The sequence below is a fragment of the Tiliqua scincoides genome, chromosome 6 (assembly GCF_035046505.1).
Source record: "Tiliqua scincoides isolate rTilSci1 chromosome 6, rTilSci1.hap2, whole genome shotgun sequence".
NCBI lineage: Eukaryota > Metazoa > Chordata > Lepidosauria > Squamata > Scincidae > Tiliqua > Tiliqua scincoides.
In genome coordinates, this window is record NC_089826.1 from 5,349,124 (window position 1) to 5,357,422 (window position 8,299).

Below are 8,299 nucleotides of genomic sequence, written 5' to 3' on the forward strand. Positions count from 1 at the left end.
TACAGCTGTCAATCAGAGCTGGTATCATGGACCGTACTCATGTCAATTGATGATAGTGAAACATGTGTTGCATGGTAGCAAATGCAGCAGTACAGCCAAGACCTTTGGAAGCGAACAGTTGGCAGCTTTGTGCTTCCACCCCTGACAAGCCCAGCCTGTGCTGGACTAGGTAAGACGGTGTAGGGAGCAGTTCGTCAGAAGATCTGGGGAGGTTCCCATCCCTCCTCTTGTTGTTGTTCCCCACCTCCTGCATTTCTTCATGTGCCCCTACCTCATCTTCCTCCCTTGCGTTGGTGTTGGAGCCTCTACTACTCCCCACTGGAGGAAGAGGAAGGACCTGGCCACTGCCCCGTGGGCCACTGCTCCCTAGGGCATTAGTGCTTGAGGCTGCAATGCTCAGGCCTTAGCATTCCGTGTGCCCATGCCCCCTTGCTCTGGGGCACGCTCAGCGTCACGAGGAGGCCATGCAACAGGGTCTGCGATGTGTCGTGCCTCCCTGTCATTCCCTGAGCTGAGCACAGCTCCCAGCATTATGAACTGTTAGCCAGGCTGGACCTTCTTCCCCTGCAAGTAATTCCACCAATGCAGTTACCATACTCTTCTTGATTTGTTTAAGATTAAACCATTGCTGGGAGTTGGTGGGCAACCTTCAGTCTCAAAGGACTAAGGTATAAGCCTACAGCACCTGCTATTCCCAGGCGGTCTCCCATCCAAGTACCAACCAGGCCTGACCCTGCTTAGCTTCCGAGATCATGGTATAAAAGCCTACAGCACCCGCTATTCCCAAGCAGTCTCCCATCCAAGTACCAACCAGACCTGACCCTGCTTAGCTTTCGAGATCATGGTATAAGCCTACAGCGCCCGGTATTCCCAGGCGGTCTCCCATCCAAGTACTAACCAGGCCTGACCCTGCTTAGCTTTCGAGATCGTGGTATAAGCCTACAGCGCCCGGTATTCCCAGGCGGTCTCCCATCCAAGTACTAACCAGGCCTGACCCTGCTTAGCTTCCGAGATCGTGGTAGAAGCCTACAGCGCCCGGTATTCCCAGGCGGTCTCCCATCCAAGTACTAACCAGGCCTGACCCTGCTTACCTTCCGAGATCAGACGAGATCGGGCATGTGCAGGGTAACAGTTGCTGGGAGTTACACCACCTTAAACACTTTTTGCGGTAAAAATCTGCCCTCCCCTTCATTTTTTTCATTACACATCCGTTGTGCTACTGATATGCTTTCAAACAACAATGTTACATCCTAAATTAGTCAATCTAGGCTGATTATTTTACTAATGACACACTTGGAGACTGGGCTCAATGAGCATCGGGGCACTAGAAAAAGGGGGAAGCACTAAAGCCCCATTCAATAGATCTCTTGTTACCCTGGCTATACCCCCTCCACTGTACCTCCAAGGCAGCTGGGAATCACAACAGCTCAAGGGTACTGCAGGCATTTTAGAATGAGATATTTTAAATCTCATTCAGGAAATCATGTGATCCCAAAGAACCAATCCCGTGTCACTGCTGACAGTAAATGTTGAGCCCAATCTCATCTGATCTTGGAAGCTAAGCAGGGTCAGGCCCGGTTAGTACTTGGATGGGAGACCGCCTGGGAATACTGGGTGCTGTAGGCTTATACCATAGTCTTTCGAGACTGAAGGTTGCCAACCATTGTCATTCCATCAGCCTGGGCAATGTATCAGGGGCAGGAGGTCTGGTCTAGAGGGTAAAGCCTCCATTTGCCTGAAGATAACATCCACAAGGTCGCCAGTTCGAGGCCACCGGCACCGTGCGACCTTGAAGCAGCTGACAAGCTGAAGCCGAGCTATTCCATCTGCTCTGAGCGTGGGAGGATGGAGGCCAGAATGTGAAGCCAGATCAGAGTGAAACATCTGGACTGTTGTGGTTCTTGAAAGATAGAACCTTCTTTCAATTGTAAAAATCCCTATTTAATAAGGGATTTAAAAATAAGCTTGCCTATGTAAACCGCCTTGAATAAAGTCTTGAATAAAGACCAAGAAAGGCGGTATATAAATACCTGTATTATTATTACTATCATTATCATTATCATCATCATCATCATCATCCTGGGCAACCCAAGTGTGGACTGATAGAACTCCACTGGAGTGACGGCAGAAGAGAAAGTCCCAGTTAAGTTTTCTAATACTGCAAGAGGAATAAAGTTCAACACAGACTCCCCAAACTATCTTTAGTCTTCATTTACCGGAAAAATTAAGACCAGCAATGTACCACGAAATGGATCTTCCAAGTGTCTTCTCTCTGCCCCCCTCCCTTTAAATCTTATGGATCAAACTAGTGAATCATCATTTCCAGACTATGTCTCATTTCTTCGCACAAGTGGCATCTTGTGGGTCTTAACTCAAGCTTTTAATTAACTGCAAAGTAAAAGATTTCCTAAGATGCAGCACATCAGCTATAAAACACAGGAGTTGAGACGTGGACGCAGTCATTTATTTAATTACCTCTCTGCTTCCATCGAGGGGTCAGGAACTCTGCCTGCCGGTTTTTATATTATCTGGTGAATTGAGGGTTGGTAAAATCCAGTCCTACCAACCCTTCAGTCACAAACAAAACTCTTACTTTGAAACAGCAGCTACCAAGGACTCCAAGAGGGCCCTTGAAAATGATGTTGGTGATGGAGAAACTGCTTTTCCCAAATAACCATTAACATAAGAACAGCCCCGCTGGATCACGCCATAGGCCCATCTAGTCCAGCTTCCTGTATCTCACAGTGGCCCACCAGATGCCCCAGGGAGCACACAAGACAACAAGAGACCTTCATCCTGGTGCCTTCCCTTGCATCTGACATTCTTAGATAGCCCATTTCTGAAATCAGGAGGTTACACGTATACATCATGGCTTGTAACCCGTGATGGATTTTTCCGCCAGAAATTTGTCCAATCCCTTCTAAAGGCATCTAGGCCAGATACCATCACCACATCATGTGGCAAGGAGTTCCACAGAGCAACTACACACTGAGCAAAGAAATATTTTCTTTTGTCTGTCCTAACTCTCCCAACATGCCATTTTAGCCACCTGTCTCTTGTATTTCCAGTCCCGGACTTTCTTGTGCTTACCTTCCTGAACATTGGCTCTTATCCATTCAAGATAATGTTGGGGTGATGAGCAGATGCAGGACCTCTCTCTACTCCAGGTCATTGCTGGCCTACCCAGGAAGCAACCTGAACTGGTCAAGAGGGCAGCAGTGTTGAAGGAGTGGCGAATGGATGGACCCGGAAGCTTCTCTGTCCACCACCCTCTCCCACCTGCCACTTCACTGTTTCCAGTGCAGGTCATTCCACCAATGAACACGAGAGATACATGCTGTGGTCCCAGCATGCATGGCTTCTGTTCATTTGAGACAGAAGGGGACCAGAGGCAGGATGCTGCATGTGAAGGGAACAGGGGATGGGCCTTCAAGCTCACTTGATGGCTTGCCTGCTTCTTAGCCCACCTGGCTACCTAATTGCTCACCCCCCCTTCAGAGCCAATCCAAGCAGGGGAGCAAAATGGAAGCAAATGTCAGAGAAGAGACAAAAATTGTTGGCAACCTTCAGTCTCGAAAGACTATGGTATAAGCCTACAGCACCCAGTATTCCCAGGTGGTCTCCCATCCAAGTACTAACCAGGCCTGACCCTGCTTAGCTTCTGAGATCATGGTATAAGCCTACAGCACCCGGTATTCCCAGGCGGTCTCCTATCCAAGTACTAACCAGGCCTGACCCTGCTTAGCTTCCGAGATCATGGTATAAGCCTACAGCACCCGGTATTCCCCGGCGGTCTCCCATCCAAGTACTAACAAGGCCTGACACTGCTTAGCTTCTGAGATCATAGTATAAGCCTACAGCACCTGCTATTCCCAGGTGGTCTCCCATCCAAGTACTAACCAGGCCTGACCCTGCTTAGCTTCCGAGATCATGGTAGAAGCCTACAGCACCCAGTATTCCCCGGCGGTCTCCCATCCAAGTACTAACCAGGCCTGACCCTGCTTAGCTTCCGAGATCATGGTAGAAGCCTACAGCACCCGGTATTCCCCGGCGGTCTCCCATCCAAGTACTAACCAGGCCTGACCCTGCTTAGCTTCCGAGATCATGGTATAAGCCTACAGCACCCGGTATTCCCTGGCGGTCTCCCATCCAAGTACTAACCAGGCCTGACCCTGCTTAGCTTCCGAGATCATGGTATAAGCCTACAGCACCTGGTATTCCCAGGCGGTCTCCCATCCAAGTACTAACCAGGCCTGACCCTGCTTAGCTTCCGAGATCAGGCATAGAAAGACTATGGTATAAGCCTATAGCACCCGGTATTCCCAGGCGGTCTCCCATCCAAGTACTAACCAGGCCTGACCCTGCTTAGCTTCCAAGATCAGACAAGATGCCTCCGTTTTGGAATAGCGGCCTGGAATGGCTCCAAAGGGGAGGGACTGCTTGCACGGCGCAGTGAGGTTCCCTGCAGAACTTAGTGCTTTGCAAGCCTTCTAGCTCTTCCACTGCTCGGAGGAAGACTGATTTCTTTGTGCACATTAATAAGCTGTTTCCAAATGACTACATTTTTTGGCCTTCCAACAAGCATTCCTCCTCCTCCCTTTAATTGGCCCTTGGTGCGAGTTCAAGTTAAGACTTAAGCCATCAAAGTCTTAAGCCATCAACCAGATCAAGTGTTTCACAAGAACACGCCTTGATGTTGCCGTTTTCTTAGCATGTTAATGGATTCAGTCAGGATCCCATCATCACGGGTTACCTTTTTATATATTTGAAATGACGGCGTGGGTTCTGGGGCAGCTATTCAAAATGTGCATATTTTTTCCTGCCTTTTTGCTGACAGACCTTGGCTTGGATTACACATCAAGAGTAATGTATTTGACCCAATGCATTCCAGGGGCATCTGGTTTCAGCCAGTCAAGGGACAAATAAAGCAAATCTTCCGTAAAACTTCAGAGACGGTCTCCCAAATGGCTCTGGTGATGTAGACTGCCATCTACAAAAGCAATGCTGAAATAAATTTGGCAGACTTTAAGGCCCTACAAGTTGCAAAGGTTGCTTGAGTTCTTCCTTGAATGGGTTAACCGGTCATGTGAACTTGAAGTGCATTGGGCCAAATTAGTGCACCTTTGAGGTCTCCTCTGCCTTTGTACTGGTGCCCTCCCATCTTTCCTTCCTTGCCCATCAGTTCACTCTTCAAATGTGTGGGTCTTGAGACACAGGGATTGGTCAACAAGGATGTGCCAGAGTCACTGCGCTGAGTCGCAAGTCGGGCCACAAGTCTCTGACCCCCTGACTTGAGTTGACATGCAAGTCATAACGGGTGACCATCATGACTAAGCAAGCACACATACCCAAAAAAACCCCAGAGTTGCGAGCATACACAAAAGCAAGTTGGGACTCAAGTCAATTTGAGTCATGACTCTCTTCCGAGTCACTGGTGCCCAGTCGTGAGTCAGGTCTGAGTCAGTCACATCCATGACTCGAAGTGAACGTGAGTCATGAGTGAAACCTGTGATTTGAGTTAACAAGAGTCACATGAGACATCCATGACTTGAGTTAACACGAGTCACAAAAACACATTTTCATGACTTGAGTCAAGTATTTACAAGTTGAGTTCCCTTCCCTGGGTTTCAAAAAGCCTGCACATCCTAGAGATGTTTGCTCCTGTCCCACTGTCTTTGCAAAGCACCTACACACTAACCAAGTAATATAAACAGCAAGTGGAATAATATTTTCTGCAGTCTGATTATACAAACAAATGCTGCGACTCCAAACAATTGTATTGGGACATATTTACGTGTTCTTTCTGTTGGAAAAGCTGTTTCCCATGTCAGCTTGGGGTTTTGAAACTATCTGTGTGGCAAAGCCTTCTGATCATATTAGCATACATCATGTGGGTTCTGCTACTAACACATGTTGGGGAGAGATGTAATTAATTAGTTTAGAATGAGATCAGAAAAGCTGGTTTCCACAGCTGCTAGAAACGTATGCTACGATCCGTTGACATTGATCACAAATCTACTGGAAATCTGTGGTAGGTTCTCATAGAGGTCTGTCCAGGGAGGTCTAATTCAGCGCAACAAATTGTGCAGAGCTTTTGCTGTGACACAGGGCAATTCTTAGAATAAAGGCTTGTTGATTTTCAGCCGCTTGCTGCTGACAGCTCAGAAAGCAGATGATGAATTCTCTTCCAGTGAATGAAGGGCAAAGGCAAGAGCTCATGGGAATGTCCATCTGCCTTCCAATTGATGGAAGGGGGAATTTCTCCAGGAGGGAGAATGAAAGCGTGGAAGCCAAATTTGCTGAGAAGGTGAGGGGGTAGCCATCATTTGCTTAATGATGTCACTTGCTGCGGAATGATATCACTTCCGACCTCAGCAGGCACTGAATGGCCATTCAGTCCATTATATGAAATGGGTTTGACATCCCTGGGGTATATGATCAAGCAGGGATTTTCAACATTTTTCATCTCATGGCACACTGAATTGGTGCTAAAAGCGTCAAGACACACCACACGACCAGCCAGGGGCTCACATTCCCCCAATGGACCTACTAATATCTGAGCCTCCCCAAAACTCCTGTGGCATACCTGCAGACCACTTGCAGCACATTCACGGCACAGTGTTTTGCCAAATTCCCAGTCTTAAGTTTCACCTGGAGAACCTATGCCCACTTTAAGCTCCCCCAAAATGGTCCTAGTTCTGCACTGCTGGATCCCTCCACCAGGGTTGCTCACCTGTTGTACCTGCAGAGGTTCTCCTTCCTCCTCTCTCCTGCCAGCAGCTTCTCCAATCACCACAGCAACACCTTGGTCCTCAGCAGGTCTTGGGCATGGCAGCCACACACCAGTCCATGCAATCTCTGCTCCAACAGTCCCTGTTCTAGAAGTCCTCAGAAGTCCATTCACCCCTCTGTCCATTGGTTGGTCGGTCAGTCAGCAGGTCCAGTAGTCCATTAGTTCCTCAATCCATCAGTTTAGTTCTCTCTTCCTTCCTCTAAGCTTTCCTCCTTCTATTACTCACACCCTTTGTGCAGGTGCTGCTTTTAACTCTGAGGGCCTTGTTGCCTCCAAGTGGCTCCAGCTGTGCAGCACACTCACTGCAATCTAAGGCCCTGGTGTTAACCCCATGCTTCCCAGATCTGTCAGAACCAGGGGACCACTGTTCACACCCCACCCTATCTCCTCCAGAGATCTTGCACATCTCCATCACACCCAGTGGTTGAAAATCACTGCTCTAAATGGAGAATCACATGGGTAAATAGTTCCTCTTGAGGGACACCCTGAACTCTCACAGGTCTGTAAAACTTTATTTAAATGGACTTATGATGATTGACTGGGCAGTTTACTCTTTGACTTGAACTTTGGATTGTGCTGCTAATATTGTGTATTTTTGTGATTTGGGGGTTTACTTACATTTGTTTTATTGTCACTCCCGAATCGGCCTTTTCAGCCACACTAGACACTGTTCCAGAACCACCATTCAGAGCGCGATACCAGAGTCTTTCGAGACTGAAGGTTGCCAACACACACACACACTGTTTATTGTCATAATGCAGGGGTGCCCAAAGCCTGGCCCTGGGGCCACTTGCGGCCCTCGAGGACTCCCAATGTGGCCCTCAGGGAGCCTCCAGTCTCCAATGAGCCTCTGACCAGATTTGCTGGAGCCCACACTGGCCCAACACAACTGCTCTCAGTGTGAGGGCGACTGTTTGACCTCTCGCATGAGCTGTGGGATGAGGGCTTCCTCCACTGCTTGTTGTTTCATATCTGTGATGCAGTAGCAGCAGCAAAGGAAAGGCCAAGCTTGCTTTGTGCAAGGCCTTGAGCTATTGCAAGACCTTCATTCATTCATATAAGTTCATCTTTAATATATACATTTATGTAAACTTATGTAAATTTATTCAAATTTTAAATGTAAATTAATTTTTTTTTCCCCTGGCCCCCAACGCAGTGTCTGAGAGATGATGTGGCCCTCCTGCCAAAACCTTGGACACCCCTGTCATAATGTAATGAGATGTTTTGGAAAGGTGGTATAGAAATCTCATCTGATTAATTAATTAATTAATGAGTGTTAGTGGTGTGCCCAACTTCTCAGTACTCAGGGCAGTACATGCCTGGCCCTTTTAAAACATCCAAAATCCTACCAATCAGAAAATTATATAGGTGAAATTCTCTATCAAATAATGAGATTCTGGTGGAACTGCAGGCTTTTTCTTTTCTTTTCTGGTTTTAAAGGCTAAATTTGTATAGCCCTGGCTGCTCTGCATGGTAGAACACCTGTTTAGATTTTCTCCAAGCAAT

General features: G+C 47.6%; 1 pseudogene; it reads right to left on the reverse strand.

Annotated features, from left to right (window-relative positions):
- Nucleotides 1-1,023: 1,023 nt before the first annotated feature.
- On the reverse strand, nt 1,024-1,140 carry LOC136656412 (5S ribosomal RNA; annotated as a pseudogene).
- Between the last annotated feature and the right edge of the window lie 7,159 nt (nt 1,141-8,299).